Source organism: Rhinolophus ferrumequinum, chromosome 9, assembly GCF_004115265.2.
Source record: "Rhinolophus ferrumequinum isolate MPI-CBG mRhiFer1 chromosome 9, mRhiFer1_v1.p, whole genome shotgun sequence".
NCBI classification, from domain to species: domain Eukaryota; kingdom Metazoa; phylum Chordata; class Mammalia; order Chiroptera; family Rhinolophidae; genus Rhinolophus; species Rhinolophus ferrumequinum.
Window position 1 is genome coordinate 25,159,459 of NC_046292.1, and position 16,432 is coordinate 25,175,890.

At 39.2% G+C, this 16,432-nt stretch overlaps 1 protein-coding gene across 2 annotated transcripts in view; it reads left to right on the top strand.

Moving 5' to 3' along the window:
* The first annotated feature begins 301 nt into the window (after window positions 1-301).
* THRAP3 (thyroid hormone receptor associated protein 3) overlaps window positions 302-16,432 on the top strand; it is a 65,222-nt gene continuing 49,091 nt past the window's right edge. For both annotated transcript variants that reach the window (XM_033113707.1, XM_033113705.1), the window contains exon 1: window positions 302-431. The gene's annotated coding sequence lies outside the window, so the exon portion shown is untranslated. The remainder of the gene's footprint in view (window positions 432-16,432) is intronic.

Genomic DNA, 16,432 nt, shown 5'->3' on the forward strand with positions numbered 1-16,432 from the left:
TTCCACAGCAAAGGCAGGCCGCGAGTGGGTGGGGCTCAGGCCCTCCCTCCAGCCTGGCTCCAAAATGGTGGGGGCAGTAGCGTCAGCAACGCCTCCTCCCCTTCCGTCCACCTCCCTCCTTCTTCCCCTGGCCACCCAGGCTGGGGGAGGGGATGGAACGGAGCAACCCATGTGACTGCCGACAACCTGGCGTGTGACGCAAAGCGGCGGGCCCAACGATCATCTTGTATTGTGGGAAACGTAGTTCAGTACACCGTCGATTAGGCAAGGAGAGACGGGTCTAGGACTACATTTCCCAGGAGGCAGCGAGGCGACGCCGCCGCTGCCGCCGTCGGAGAGCGGGGACGCGGGGCGCGCTGTCGGGCGGGGGCGAGCTTCGGGCCGGTTGTGCCGTTGCGAGGCTGCAGCTGCGATCGCTGCCGTGGGCCCAGGTGAGTGAGGGCCTCAGATGGTAACTAGGGCAGCTCGACCCGCTCCAATCGTTTCGTATTTTATCTTTCCTCTGTGGCTCTGGGTCAGGGTCCCCAGGCCTGCCTGGCGCGGAGCCGCTCCCCGGCGCCTACCCCCTGGCCTCCTCTGAGCGGGCCTCGCTCCCTCCGGCTCCTCCCCCTCCCCGCCCTACTGGGCTTCCCCTGGCTCTGGCCTAGCTCCGGCCGAGCTCCCGACGCTCTAGGCCGCCTTACTCCCGAGCTGTTCCTACCCTCCTTTCTCCTTACAGGCTGTCGTGGAGCGGCCTCCACCTCCCTGTCCCCCTTTAGCCGTATGAACCTGATATTTGGATTTCTGCTTTTCCCGGAACTGCCCCCCCACCCACCCACCTAGTCTCCGTTGGCCTGGTTCTGTCTTCCCCTAGGGCGCATGTGGCTGGCAGTCAGTACCTCTTCCGTTCTTTTCTGCCGTGTGGCCAGAGAAGGTATAGTCCAAATTTATCTGCCACGGGAACGTTTGTGCGCTCACTTTTATTTCAGTCTCTTGGTCTGGAGATGAGGCCGGCTGCATTCCAGTGGTAATCGACGTGTATTCTTGCTTATATGAGGCAATTTTCTTTGCCTCCCTTAGCACCTAACCAACTTTTATCCTCTGTTGTATTTGCCTTTCTAAATCTTAGGGAAGGAGCATGGCGGCTGAAGCTGGCGAGTAGCGCTGTCGCTCAGAAGTTGGAAGCCCTCAGTGGTAGTACAGTGCTTAGGATGTTAATTGGATTGAAGGAAAAAAGCCTCTGAGAGTAGTCTAGCGAGAGACAGCCGATGAAGCCTTTGGTGGCAGCGTAACAGAAGGATCCTGGAGCCAGCTTGCCTGGGTTCACATTTTGGCCCTGCTAGCTTTTGATTTTAGGTCAAGGGGCTTCACTCTCAAGTACCCCAGTTTCCTTATCTGCAAAATAGCGGTAACAAGTGGCCACTTTATAAGATTATTGTGAAGATTATGATTAAATTGAAAACCGCTTAGCTCATTACCTGACGTGTTAAACACTATTATTATCACCATCATTTATAGGATTTCTAGATTGTGGGCCCATAGTGGAAAGGCATGTATCACACCATCTTCCTTCCCTTTCAGATGGCCCTCCCTTTTTTTGTTTGTGTAAATACTGTCTGTCTAGTCTGCCCTGTAATCTAGGATGCCTTATGTGTCTGTCACTGTATAGAAGCCTGTGAAAGAGCCAGAAACGGCTGCTCCCATAAACAACTTGGGGAGCAAATTGGGCTTAGTTTGTTCTTTGCTGGGAAATGTGTTTTGTAAACTAGTGTACACACTAGCAATTTCAAAAACATTTTTTTTCTGCAGCCATTTAGCCTTGATTCTATTTTGTAGAAGAGGCGAGTTGAAGTTTCTATAAGAAACTGTTTAACTAAAAACCTTTATGTCCAGTACAGTTCCATCTTTGTTTTTTTCAAACTTTACACGAGTGAAAAAAAAATAAAAAAAATAAACTTTACATGAGTGAAAGCTCTTCAGTTTTGGAGACTGATGTTTTTAGTCTGCAGACGAGGTGCAGTTCAATTTTAGCCGTGGGTAGTGTTGGCGGTAGTAATAGCAACAGCAGCAGCAGTTCTTTAACACCAAGTACAGGCACTTTTTGAATTTGGGTTAGCCACTGAAGTTATGGATTGCGAAAGTAATGTCCTATTTCGTACTGAGAAATTAGGAGGGAGGAAGCTTGGAGTGTTTCTCAGATTAACTCTGAGATGGAAAGGGATGAGGCTGACAGAGAGCATAAGATGTACGATTTACTTACGTTTTAGAATGGATGGTCTTAACTACCAAGAATCTTAAGGTGCTAGCCTTTTTCTTTTGGGCGTAGTGACATCCTGAATCGACGGAGGTGTGGTTAATGCTGTTCTCTCACATATTAGATTTTGATGGATTGCTTCACACACATTCTGTAGACATCTAAGACTGATCAAGTATTTGACTGAGTGAGAGATTGAACAAATAGTGCCTGAGAATCCACCATCTCTGGGAGTACAGGGAGTGTGAGGCAGAAGGGGTCTTGCCTTTTGGGAATGAAAGTGTAGTGGGAGAAGACAACAGGTAAGAAATAAATTACAAATTGAGAAAAGTGATGTGGAAGTATCAAGTAGGGGACTCCGCTAGACACTAAAAAAGGAGAGAAATTCAGAGAAAACAGCAGAGAAATTCTTTTTGTCGGGAGTGAGAAGACAGTTTTAGTTTTGTGCGGTGTCAAGAAGGAAGCATTCCAGGTGGAGGGAACAGCAAACACCAAAACTTGAAGATGGGAAGAGTTTAGCATGCTTTCAGAACTGAAAAGCGGCCAAGTGTGCCTGACACATGGAGGAGAGTTTGTTTAGGGAAGCCATTGAAGCCTTCTAATGGATGGAAGGAGTTTTTGTCTGATTTATACTTTAAAATCATGTTTACAGAGGTGTGGAAAATGGATTGTGGAGTATATCACTTAAGAGGCTATTGTACTGGTCCAGGCTGGAGATGGTAGTTGCCTGAAGTAGATTGATGGAATAGAGATGTATCCATGGGAAGAGACGGGGTTTGGAGATTACATAGGTTTAATATGCTCTAGAACAGGATATTCTTAATCTGTGGTCTGTGGACTATAGGAGGCCTGTGAACTCTGTAAAATGTTTGTGAGGGAGTGCATTTTCTCAAAAGTGTTGTTACCTTCCATCGTATTCATCAGTCTCGAAGTGTTAAGAACCACTGCTCTAGAGTCTGTAATGTAGATTTATAAACCATAAAAAAGTAATTGCCCACGGCTTACCAGCAGAGTAAGAATCATGGGTATCCTTTCTAAAAGATTCACTTTCTTAGTCTTTCCGGGGAACTTTTGTTTGTTTGTTTACATCAAGGTTAAGTGCCAAGCCATAGAAATCATCTTTTGAATTTCTTTGTCTAGAAGTACGGGCTGATGCACATACTGAGGAAGCTGAACATTCGGGAACTCAGTTTCACAAATACTTTCTTCCGAGTGTTTTCTTCCATTGGATTTTGTTTATAGTTCGTGGTCTGGTGGAAGAAATGGAGCACCTTACTGTGTGAAGAGTAAGATGATTTCTTGCTTTCCTTCAACAGTTAGGGGTTTCCGATGTATGTTCGTATATCTTGTGTATTTTCAGGTGATAGTGTGTTGGAAGCACAGGGCGTGTGCTTTCTACTCCCAAATTAGCACTGAAAGAACCAGGTTTGTTCTTTTTACGGCAGAGGTTGAAAACAGGAGGCTCATGCATTGAATTCAGTTTGCAGATGTGGTTTGTCTGGCTCGCACAGTGTGTAAATTTGGATTAGTTGTCAACAGTAAAAAACAAGGAGGTTTCATGTAAAAATTTGGATTCAAGATGCTTTTGAAAAATCTGACCTGGTAGCTGTGGACCTGTGTTTTGGCGTTCCAGCAGCCACCGTTTATTATAGTTAGAACATGTTCTCCAGTTTGTCACAGACCTCTCCCCAGCCTGGACATGTATCCCTGACACGGAGCGGAGTGTTAGTTGATGCTTATCACTTTACACCTTTATATTACTTGTCTGTTTGTAGGCGTTTTAATTTGCTGTCCCTGTAGATACATGATACAGGTCTCTAATGTCCCCACTTAAAGTCATTCTGCTGCCATAACATTACATCGCCATTAATTTTGTTTTTCTGTCTTGGTGCCTTATTTCTTTTCTTAGTTCTTTAAAAAAAAGAAAGGAAATTTTACTTAACTTTAGAAGAGGTAGATGAAGCAGTGGAAGGGGGAAACCCAAAACATTGAATTATTTTGTTTCCAAGCTGAAGAAACCCAAGGCTTATGGAAAGCATGAAGACATTGATCTGACCCTTGCCCATGCCTTTTAGCTGGCGTTATGTGCAGTGTCCTCATTTTTGTTCTGCCTGATTTGCTTTTTTAGCATCTGGAATATCGTAACTGCATAGCTTGGCTTGTTTCAGAAAATAGAAGGCCAAGCAAAGTTAAGTTGCTGAATGTCCACTTAGAAAGAAGACTTGGTTCCTATCCTGAGACATAAGAACCAGGTTTTTTTTTTTTTTTTTTTTTTAATAATGTGCCTACGAAGTCCATTGCTTTGCTTTCAGTAATTCTGCATGTTTTTTTGAGGTGTTAATAACTCAATTTTCTTTTTCTCTTTTTATCAAAAGCAAAGTAAATAAAGGATTGATAGAGGAAATCATAGAGGTGAAACTGCTTTTTAAAGTTACCCAGGAGATTTCTTCACTCCAGGGCTCTCCATTACATTAGGGCTTCCCCAGAAGATGGTCCCAGTGTATCTAAAGCTTGTGTCCTAGAGTATTGACTAATACTTTTGGCTACCAGACTATCAGGGGGAAAAAAACCCCACAAAACTTAAAAAATGAAGATTGAGGAAGCTGGTCAGATGCCAGAGTAGAACTGACCAAAAGAAAAAAAAAGAATAGGATAATTTTTTTAATATAAGAAATTTTTTTTTCAGATATAATAAAGTGATTCTTCACAGAGCTTTGCTTTATATACTCTGAAGTTTTTACTGCTTAGCTGTCAAGGAGTTGCTGTATCACATTTTTGGCTTGGGCCATTTTGATGTCCCCCTGTATGCATGTATCACATTGGGAAGTGTTCTGAGAAAGGCCTTCCTTGACCACCCTCTCTATAATAGTGCTCCCTTCATCAACTGATAACCCCCCAACCCTGCATTGTTACTATGGGACATTATATTTTAAATCTATTGTGTCTTTACCTCTTTAGAGAGTAAAGCAGGGGTTTGTTTGATTCACTGCTGAATCCCCATATCCAGGACGGTCTCTGTCACACGGAAGAGGCTTAGTAAATACTGAAAGAAAGGGCGAATTAATATGGGAATAAATAGACAGCTGACGGGGTCGCAGTTTTGAAATACTCCCACTATCAAGTCCTAGTTTACTCAGATTTTGTTCTACCAGATGAAAATAATTTGTATGGTAGTAGGTGAAGAGATGGCAAAGGGGCAAGAGGATACTTTCTGGAGTGATGGAAATATTCTGTATTGTGGTTGGGGTGGTGTTTACACAGTATTTTTGTCAAAACTCACTAAATTGTATTCTTAAAATGTGTACACCTATTGTCTGAATTACAAAGTTGATAAATAAAAATTTCATATTCAAAACCCATCCTCAAAAGTCTACTCTGTAAAACTGAGGTAACTGGATTGTGATAATAATTGTTTAGTAACTTTAGCCAAGTATAGATTGGACAGGAGACTTTAAACGACTCTGTTTGGAATGAAGAGGTGCCTCAGGAGCTGTTGAGGGAAAGAGACTGAGCTGGCAGGGCTCTGAGCAGCCCGCCTCTCATTTCAATCAGAGCAATTCTGCACTGGTATTTTATACTTTGGGGTTCTGCTTAACATTTCATTTTTAAAAAGATAATATATCTTTTAGGTCCCTAAGACCCTCCAACCCCTACACCAGCGTTCAGTTAAGCAAGGCATAGCCTATAAAACCATTGGTGGGGGTAGGTAGTTGTTCAGTGTTCTCTCCTGCTCACAGATAGGTGCTTGTTGAAAAATTTCAGACATTGCAAAAATATGTAATGTAGAAAGTAAATGTTTTCTATAATGCCATTTCTTTAGGCCAGTGTTAACAATTTGGATATATAGAAGAAATTTCTACTGTTTTGATGTACGTATAATTTTTTGGTGCAAGGATATTTTTTTTTTAACTTTTTTTTTATATTACTTTCAGGGAGACACCAACATAATGATTAGACATTTACAACCCCCATAAAGTGATCACCCCACCAAGTCTACTACCCACCCGACACTGTACATAGTTATTAGAACATCATTGACTATATTCCCCATGCTGCACTACTGATCCCTGTGACAGTTCTTTTTTTAAAATTATAGCTGACATTCAGTATTATTTTACATTAGTTTCAGGTGTACAACGTAGTGGTTACACATTTATATAATTTATGAAGTGATCCCCCAGTAAGTCTACTACCCATCTGACTCCATATATAATTATTACAATATTGGCTATATCTCCCATACTGTACTTTACATCTCCGTGACTCTCCTGTAACTTACCAATTTGTACTTCTTAATCCCTTCACCTTTCTCTCCCAGCCCCCCAATTCCCCTCCCATCTAGTAACCATCAGTTTGTTCTCTGTTTCTGTGGGTCTGTTTGTTTTGTTTGTTCATTTATTTTCTTTAGATTCCACATATAAGTGATACCATATCGTGTTTGTCTTTCTCAGTCTGACTGACTTCACTAAGCATAATACCCTCTAGGTCCATCCATGTTGTCGCAACAGTGAACAGTATCTTAAATTGTTGGACTCGACTCTTGATTCAGAAACAATGGATCTGAAATTTATTGAATGAATGATACAGAAGAGTATTGTTTAATTATTGTAAATGCTATGTCATATCAGTTATGATCATCTCTTTATATTTTTGGAACATCTGTTTGAGAGAACGAAGCTTAATAAAAGAAATTTTTAACGTGCTTAACCCGAAGTACAAGCTTCCTGATAAAACCTGATACCTAGTCTGACTGTTAACATGTTGAGGTATTTGATACATGAGCCATAAATGTAAGTGAAAGATAATTATTTAATTTCAGAATTGTCAACTAAATTACTGTTGTGATTATTAGGAAACTAAGATTTTATGTGCTAGTCAAATGTACAAGGTGTGATCAAACAATATGGTGAATGTCTAAATTTAAAAAAATTTTTATTACAGTAAAAGACACATTGCCATTAATCTCCGCAAAATACTCCCCCTCACTTCGAACACTTATCCCAGCATTCTTGCCACTTTCTGAAGCACTTCTTGAAGTCCTCTTTTGTGAGTGGCTGTTGTGGCTGCCTCGATGTCCTGAATCATTTTGACTTTGGGGAAGAGCCAGAAGTCCCATGGTACCAGCTCCAGTGAAGAAGGTGGATGAGGACACACCATATGTTCTTTTTTTTTTTTTTTTTTAATATTTTATTGGGGAAGGGGAACAGGACTTTATTGGGGAACAGTGTGTACTTCCAGGACTTTTTCCAAGTCAAGTTGTTGTCCTTTCAGTCTTAGTTGTGGAGGGCGCAGCTCAGCTCCAGGTCCAGTTGCTGTTGCTAGTTGCAGGGGGCGGAGCCCACCATCCCTTGCGGGACTCGAATTGAACTGGCACCCTTGTGGTTGAGAGCCCACTGGCCCACGTGGGAATCTAATCGGCAGCCTTCAGAGTTAGGAGCACGGAGCTCCAACCGCCTGAGCCACCGGGCCGACCCCCCATAATGTTCTTATTTGACAGAAATTGCCGTATACCAGAGCGATGTGTGACACACAGCATTGTCGTGATGGAGGCTGATTTATGGCACACTTTAAAAAACACCTCAACCGTAGCTCACACGGGACTGACTGCACTGCACCAAACAAGTTGAAACTTGTCACACACTGTTACTAAGTTTCAAATTGAAGATCCCTGCCTTGCTGGTGGTTGGCAGCAGCATTCACCATATGTTTTGATCACAATAGAAAGGCTGTGTCACACATTGCTTCTGGTATGGCAATTTCTGTCAAATAAAAACATAACAGTGTGTCTTCATCCACTTTATTCACTGGATCTGGCACCGTGCGACCTCTGGCTCTTCCCCAAAGTCAAAACGACCATGAAAGGTAAACATTTTGAATTAATTCAGGACCTTGAGGTAGCCGGGACAGCACAACTAAAGACACTCACGAAAGAGGACTTCCAGAACTGCTTCCGAAAGTGCCAAGAACACTGGGATAAGTGTTCCAAGCGAGGGGGAGTATTTTGTGGGGGATTAATGGCAGTGTTTTTTACTGTAATAAATTGTTTAAACATTCACGGTATTTTTTGAACACACTTGGTATACAGAAGCTGTAACTTTGTATGCAGTATGTTATTCTAGCTGGAATTTAGACCTTGCCCTTCTTACCTGTTTTTATTCTGGTAACTAATCTTCGAGCTGCCAACAAGAATCAGGGGTGCTTTCTGAGGACAGGATCTTTAGTTTCCTTGTTGAGTATTAAATATCCCTGCAAAGCTATAGGGGTACATACAGGCTTTGTCTTTTGGATCCTTTGTCCTCCTCCCTTTACTCCTTTTAATGTGTATGAAACCATTGTTTAAATTGTAAGTCTTGGATACACTTTTTTGATGCTTGTCTCCTGTCATAAAGAATTGTGTGTGCAAAACTCCGCTTTTTATATAGTAACTCGAATAATCTAGTTTCCTGTTGAAAATATTTTAAAACATTTTCTTGACTACATTTCTTGTTTAAAGTTATTTAGTGTGTAATTTTCCTCTCTGAGTTGTCAGCATCTGAACTGGACCTAATGTGGAGTTAGGCAACATTCTAGAGATTTAGCTTGATCTCTACTTTGGATTGTACAGATATTTGTGTATCAGCTTAGATTTTTTTTTAAGGTGATTTTGGAAACAAACATCTTTAAGGATTTAATTTGTGGTTTGGTGATTATGTAAGACTGTTGCTGGGGGGAAAAGTCTTCGTGAAGTGTAAAATAAACCTTGATTTACTCCTGGAACATTTGGAAAAATAAAATTCTCATTGTTGAGCATCCTCTCCCTTCCAATTTTTTATTTTTCAAACTGCCCTTTTAGAATAAAATGTGCTATGTGTTTAACATTCATTAATTCATTTAATTTTTATGACAAATTTATTAGTGTATTTACTTTTCAGAGATGAGGAAATTGAGTAAGATTATATACCTTGCTCAAGGCTGCACAGATTCTAATCCAGGTTGCACATGTGTTTGCGAAGCTCTTGTTCTTAAGCACCCTGCCTGTACTCAACATATACTTTCATATTCTTATCCTTCAGTATGGAGTTGTTTCTTTGATTTGACCTTAAAAGTATTGCTTTATGGGTCCTATTTCAGTCTTTAGAACTTGTTTGCAAACATGTAAATATGTGTGGCCAAGAAGCTTGTGAGGTATATGGGAATGCCTGTACTTTTCTGTCACTATCCTAGGAAATTTTATTATTCTTTTTCTTTCAGGAGAGGGATGGGGAAAGGAAGTCTAAAGGTAGCGCAAGCACAATATTCAGCATGGTATAAACATTTTTTTCATGCTTTAAAAAAGTATGCAATATGAAGACATGCAAAAAAGTGCAAAGAATAATACAGTTAGTACCCATGTATTTAAGAGATAAATTTAATATACTTAAAGTTCTATTGCCATAGCTAAATCTAGGATTGTTCACCCCTTCTCTCCCAACCAATCTTCTGATTTTGGTGTTTATGGTACCTAAGCATATTTCAAGACTTCTATTAAAAATGTATGCATTCCTCAACAAAATAGTTTCGTTTTTGTGTGTTTTTCAGCTTTATATAAGCTGTGATAGCGATTTACTTTTGAGATTTCTTTTTCTGTTCAGCCTTGTTTGTGGGATTCATTCATGGTATCTTGTTTTTCATTTTCACTGCTGTTTAGTATTTGTGGTATGAATGTACCACTTTTTTTAATCCATTTTCCTGTTTGTGCTCAGAGAGTGCTGCCAAGAATTTTCTTGTATATGTTTTCTGGACTTGGGAGAGTTTCTCTAGGTTTTATACCTAAGAATGGAATTGCTGGGTCATAGAATGTACACATCTTTGACTTTATTAGACTCGGTCACATTATTCACCAGAGTGATTATACCAGTTTATACTCCCAGTATAAACATTTCTTTCCTTTTAGGAAACAAGTAGTGCCATCCCTGAATTTGAAGTATTTAATATAATCTTGCCAGCTATGTTAATGACACTTGATATTACTAGACTTTCAAATTTTTGCCATTCTTAAGAGTATATAATATTTCACTGTAGTTTTAAATTGTGTTTCTGTGATTACTAGTGAAGAGGAATCTTCTTGCATATATACAGCCATATAGGTTTCCCAGTTTTTGAATTGCCTGTTTATTGCCTTACCCTACTTTATTTTTAGCATTTATCATCGTTTGACATACAGTATATAGTTGTTTGTATGTCTCATCCCACCTGAAGTCAGTTTCTCCTTTTGTCAGTGTTTTATCTCTGGTGCCTAGGACAGTGCCTGGCATATGGTAGGTGTTCAGTAAATATTTATTGAATAAAAGTAATCTTTTCTTACCTAAATGAATTATTTTGCCTTTTAATTGATTGGTAGAGGTTCTTTACTCATATATAGTCTAGAGTTTGGATTTTAATCCTTTGGATATATGTATTGCAAATATACTTTTCTAGTATGTGGGTTCATTTTGATTTTCTAAAGCATATAGACTTATCAAGCTTTACCTTTAAGGTTTAGACTTGTAATATCTTATTTGAAATTCTCTACTCTGAATTCATACACATATTCGCCTACATTTTCTTCTGAGTTTTAAAGCTTTTCATCTTTAATATTACTTGTGGGTTTTTTTTTTTTTTTAGTCCACTTGGAGTTTATTTTTGTCTGTGATGTGAGATAGGTGTCTAGTTTTACTTTCTTCATATGATTGATTTTAGTATTTGTTAATATTTTGAATCTCAAGTCCTAACTTGTTTTGGGGTTTTGTATTGTGGCCTTTCTACCATTGTACCTTTGTATAGTGGCTTTTATATCTTTTTGTCAGGCTTAAGTCTTAACTTTACACATGAGAAATTGGGAAAATAGTAATGTAATCTAAAACCAAATTTACTGGAAATAGAAAACAGGATTTCTATATCAGGGAGGGAATGAGTCAAACAGCTGAATTAAATCTTTTAGAGGGAAAACTCCATTTATAAGAATTACTTTGACAAGTAAAAATAGTTCTCTTAGTAAATAGAAATTGCAGTTATACCATTTTTATAGCAATCTATTTTCTTGGTTAAACTTAGGAATATAGAGCTGATTCTGGGGAGCTGTTACAGTCCTTATAAATGCTGTGGAACTAAGATGCATTTTGTGAGAACCCTCTGCTTAGGTAGCTCCGGGATTTAGTATTTTGTGGCCAGAGGGTTTTGTTTCCCTAATGGTGTTTGTAAATTGCTGTTGGGTGAACATCAGCTGCAAAGCAGCTGAAAATTAATTTTCTAGAATTAGCAGAACCAGAGAATATAGACATTTTGGATTGATTTCCAAAATTGCTGATAAGATTATTTTTAATAGTAGGTTTGGTTGAAAATAAGTTTGACAGTACTCTGAGAAGTAGTTTTGACCTTCATGTCAGATCTAGTAGCTACTTCTGATTTGTAATTTTAAAAGAAAAAGAAAGAAAAAATTTCTGAAGGTGAATGTACTTCACTGGATTCTCCAGCATGGTATGATCATATTTGTGACATTATTCTGGCATCAAACTCAGTCTCTTTCCTGTTGCTTGTTTACAGATGGAAACAAATATGACTCATCCAGAAGTTGGTAATACTGGTCTGATGACCTGTTTTAAATGGGCTGTTATTCAGATTACTATTTTGGATGGAATTTTTTTAGTAAAACTAATAAGCATTTGTGGAACATAGACTCTGAATGTCCTGTCCACTTTTCTAGGTCTAAAATTGAATTTTTGACTGAAATTCCTTTCAAATAGGCCTTTAGTGGGTTAGATTTATTCTTATTTAGCATTCCCTGTGATTAGATTTATTCTTAGTTAGCATTCCCTATAGCTTCCAGTAGAGTACATTTTAGCTAAATAAGAATAAGATTATTTAGGAATGTTTCTAAAACTGATTTCATAAGGTACATTAAAATTTTTTTTTTCCTTTAGGTTATAAGTAAGTGGGAAGAAAAGTGAGAAATCAGAGTTGACTCGATGAAGTTTGTGGCTTAAGGTTCTTTGACAGGCAAAAGATGCTGATGATGTAAAAGAACTGACAGTCAAGGAAGGGCCTGTAGGCTCTAGTTTTATGGGAGGCTCGCCTTATTGGGCAGATCCCTTCCTTTTTCCTTCTGTAAAACTAGGGTTGCGCTAGATAGGATCTCTCAGAGTGCTTCCAGTTCTTAATGCTCTGCGACTCTAATTCTAGTCATATTTGTCCAAAACTCTCATCTTCTGGCTCAGAGGTATTGCACATAGATTGGATTGGATCATGGTCTCTTAATCACAAAAATCTTCACATTATGATTAAATCCAGTTGAGGCTACACACCCTATACCTGGTCTAATGATAATGAACTTGAATCTCTAGCACTTCAAATCACAATTATATTTCACAAATAACTATTTCAGAGAGATTTAGAAATAGATTCATAAGAGTTAGAATTGTAGGCTGGAAGCTGTATTAATCTGGTTCTCAGCAGAATAATGATAATACTGAGCAGAGATAAACTCCTTTGTTGTATTACAAGCACCTGGAAGGGCACAACTTTTCTGATTCATCTTTGTGTTTTCTACAGTGCCCTGTAAATGAAATTAATAATTAGTTGTTAATCTTACTTGAGTGCTTGCTATATTACTAGGAACTATACTATAATTTAGGTGTTTTTGTCATTTAATCATTGCAACAGTTTGTGAGGTAGTGTTACTCCTATTTTATAGATCAGGAAACAGGCTTAAAAGTGAAAATGTTTTTGACTGGTTTTTATGTAAGTCCAGAGCCTGTAATCTCTCTTGCCTCAACATGCTGTCTGGCAAAGACGTTATTCATATGGTGCTCTCACTGAACGTTAACTTAATGAAATATTTGTAAAATATTCTTAAAACTTTTATGTACATTGTTTTGTATCTTTATGCTAGTATTTTTAGAAGAGAGGAACAGCCAGCCGTGATAGACCAACTGAATATCTTACTAATAGGATGTCCTTAAGGCAAGGCAGCAAGGAATTGGTGATCGTGTTCCAAAATAAAATATTTTTAAACCAGGGAGGAGGACTGGAAATTGGGGATAGGAGGGCAGAAGTTAGGAAGGAGACCTCTTTTCATTATATGCTCTTGTGCAAGTTGTTGTTGTTGTTGTTGTTGTTGTTGTTGTTTTAATTGAGGAAGCGGAACAGGACCTTTTTTTAAAAAAAAAAAATCGGGGAACTGTACTTCCAGGACTTTTTCCAAGTCACATTGTTGTCCTTTCAGTCTTAGTCGTGGAGTGTGCAGCTCAGCTCCAGGTCCAGTTGGCCTTGTTAGTTGCAGGGGGCGCAACCCACCATCCCTTGCGGGAGATGAGGAATCAAACAGGCAACCTTGTGGTTGAGAGCCCACTGGCACATGTGGGAATCGAACTGGCAGCCGTCAGAGTTAGAAGCACGGAGCTCCAGCTGCCTGAGCCACTTGGCCGGTCCTATGCTCTTGTACAATTTGAAATTTTTACTGTGCATGTGTTACTAAAAAGAAAAAAATAAGAAACATTTTAGTATGTTTAGGCAAATAAAACACTTTTGTTACTATCTCAAGTTCTATGATTCTGTACATTTTTTCCTCTTTTAAAACTTCATAGGTGACAACATGGATGAATCTTGACATTATGTTGGGTGACATAAGCTAGACATAAAAGGACAATATATATGATGTCACTCAGATGAGGTATCTGGAGTAGTCAAATTCACAGAGACAAAGTAGAATGGGGGTTACGGGGAGGATACTATTTAATGGGTACCCAGTTTCAGTTTGAGAAGATGAAAAAGTTCTGGAGGTGGATGGATGGTGGTGATGGTTGCCTAACAGTGTGAATGTACTTTATGCCACTGAACTGAACTGTACACTTAAAAATGGTTAAAACGGTGAATTTTGTGTTATGTATATTTTACAGCAGTAAAAAGAAAAACTGTATAGCTAGTACTTATTTGTCAGTCAATGAACATGTAACTAGACACTAGGAATACAAAAAGGAATTTGATCTGGTATCTGTTTGTTATCAAGGAGCCATTTAGTTTAGTGATACTGCTCTAGTAGTTTTCAAGGAAATAGAGGCTTATGTTGTAGGGAAATGGTAGCTTATAAAAGTTTTGTAATGTGATGAAAAGAGGACAAATTATGGGAAAGTAGCTGTTAGGGTTTCAGATAAGACACAGTCTTATCTGGTGGTCAGTGGGTTGGAGGACTCAGATGATATGTTATTTTGCTTTAGGGCACCTCAGCATGATTTTAAAAACCACCTGTCTATGTAGAAACTGTCAGGTGCACAGATGGCATGTAGATCCCTTGTAAACTGAGAACCGGCGGCACAGAATAATGATGTCATTTATGGGGCAGACTCAGCATGGGATCAAGTACAGCCTGGGTTTGTTGCTAGAGTGTTTTGCTTCTTTAAGAGGTTTTGAAGACGTAATAAGCATCTTATGTTTTGAGTCCGCCTTAAAGCCGAATTCTGAGTTCTCAAGAGAAAGAAGGTGATTGTAACAGCTGTATACAACGTCAGAGAGAGTAGACTTGGAGGGGGGGCTGTCACTTCGTGAGGAGTATGAATGTCTAATTGTTATATTCTTTAGTACACCTGAAACTAACATAATAAAAAAATGTACAACAACAAAATAAAAAAGAGAGAAAGAAGGTAATTGTTTAATTGTGTGACTACCCATACCAGTTGGCTGCAGTCCTTTTGTCTTTTAACGGCCATTTTGACATTGGCCTGATTAATAATATAGTAATACTATTTAAGTACTTACTGTGTGCTAAGTACTCTTTCAAGAACATTACACACGAATTAATTTATTCAGTTTTTTCATAACAACCCTGTGTAATAGGAACCAGTTTTACAGATGAGGAAACAAAGATAATAAGATTTAATCAAGTGACTTATCACAGGCCTCACAACTGCTGGTTGGTGGAGCTGGGGACAGACCTAGGTAGTCCGGCCCTAGAGCTTTCTTACTATTTGTTGGGCCAGTGCTTGGGAAATTACTTTGGAATGGTTGATTACTGATTTTATTTGCCTACTGTAAGTTGCTGGGCATAAGTATTAAAAAATGAGTTTCTGCCATTTGAGACTCGTGAGTTTTCAGAAATACTGCTCTGTAAGTGTTTATCCTTGTTTGGCCATTTGCACTAAATGCCTTTGCTAGGCAAGTAATGTAGAACCAGAGTTGACGAACTTTTTCTATAAAGGTCCAGGTAATAAATACTTTAGACTTTGGGGCCAAGGGGCAAAATTGAGGATATTATGTAGGTACTTACATAACAAAAGAGAAAACTTTTTTAATTGGCAGAATTCAGAATACAATACTTGAATACAATTTTTGTAATACAGGTCTGTTAGAAGAATGGGATTCTTTTGGGGGGGATAACATTTTACTTGGGTTCAAAGTTAACTTCATCTTCCAAAATTGATAGCAAATATTCGTCTGTGAATGTTGAAATCTGGAATGACATTTTACATATGTCATCTTTGAAAATGTCATCACACAGAGAGGTACTGCCAAGTACTAATAATCCATGAGCGTATGATTTTTTTGAGCATAGAATTTTTTTTTTTTAAAGATTTTATTGGGGAAGGGGAACAGGACTTTATTGGGGAACAGTGTGTACTTCCGCGACTTTTCTCCAAGTCAAGTTATCCTTTCAATCTTAGTTGTGGAGGGTGCTGTTCAGCTTCAAGTTGTTGTCCTTTCTGTCTTAGTTGTGGAGGGCGCAGCTCAGCTCCAGGTCCAGTTGCCGTGTCTAGTTGCAGCGGGCGCAGCCCACCATCCCTTGCGGGACTCGAGGAATTGAACTGGCAATCTTGTGGTTGAGAGCCCACTGGCCCATGTGGGAATCGAACCGGCAGCCTTCGGAGTCAGCACGGAGCTCCAACCGCCTGACCCATCGGGCCGGCCCGAGCATAGGATTTTAATTGGGCATATTCATCACTTGGAAAACAGAATTCTGTTAGATTCTTGATATTTGCCTTTTAGTATGTAATTGCACTGCAGATTAGTCATTTCCAATTGAGGATTAGATGGAAGTTCCCTCAATTGCAGTTAGATGGATTTTGAAAGATGGGTATTTCCTTTGGTACTTGCATTGAGGTTGGAAATATGTTGGAACTGTATAGTTTGAGCTAAGAAAATATGTCTGCTTTAGATTTGTGTGGGAATGGAGGTGTCATTGGTTGTTTTAACATTTGACAGCAAGAGAGTGAA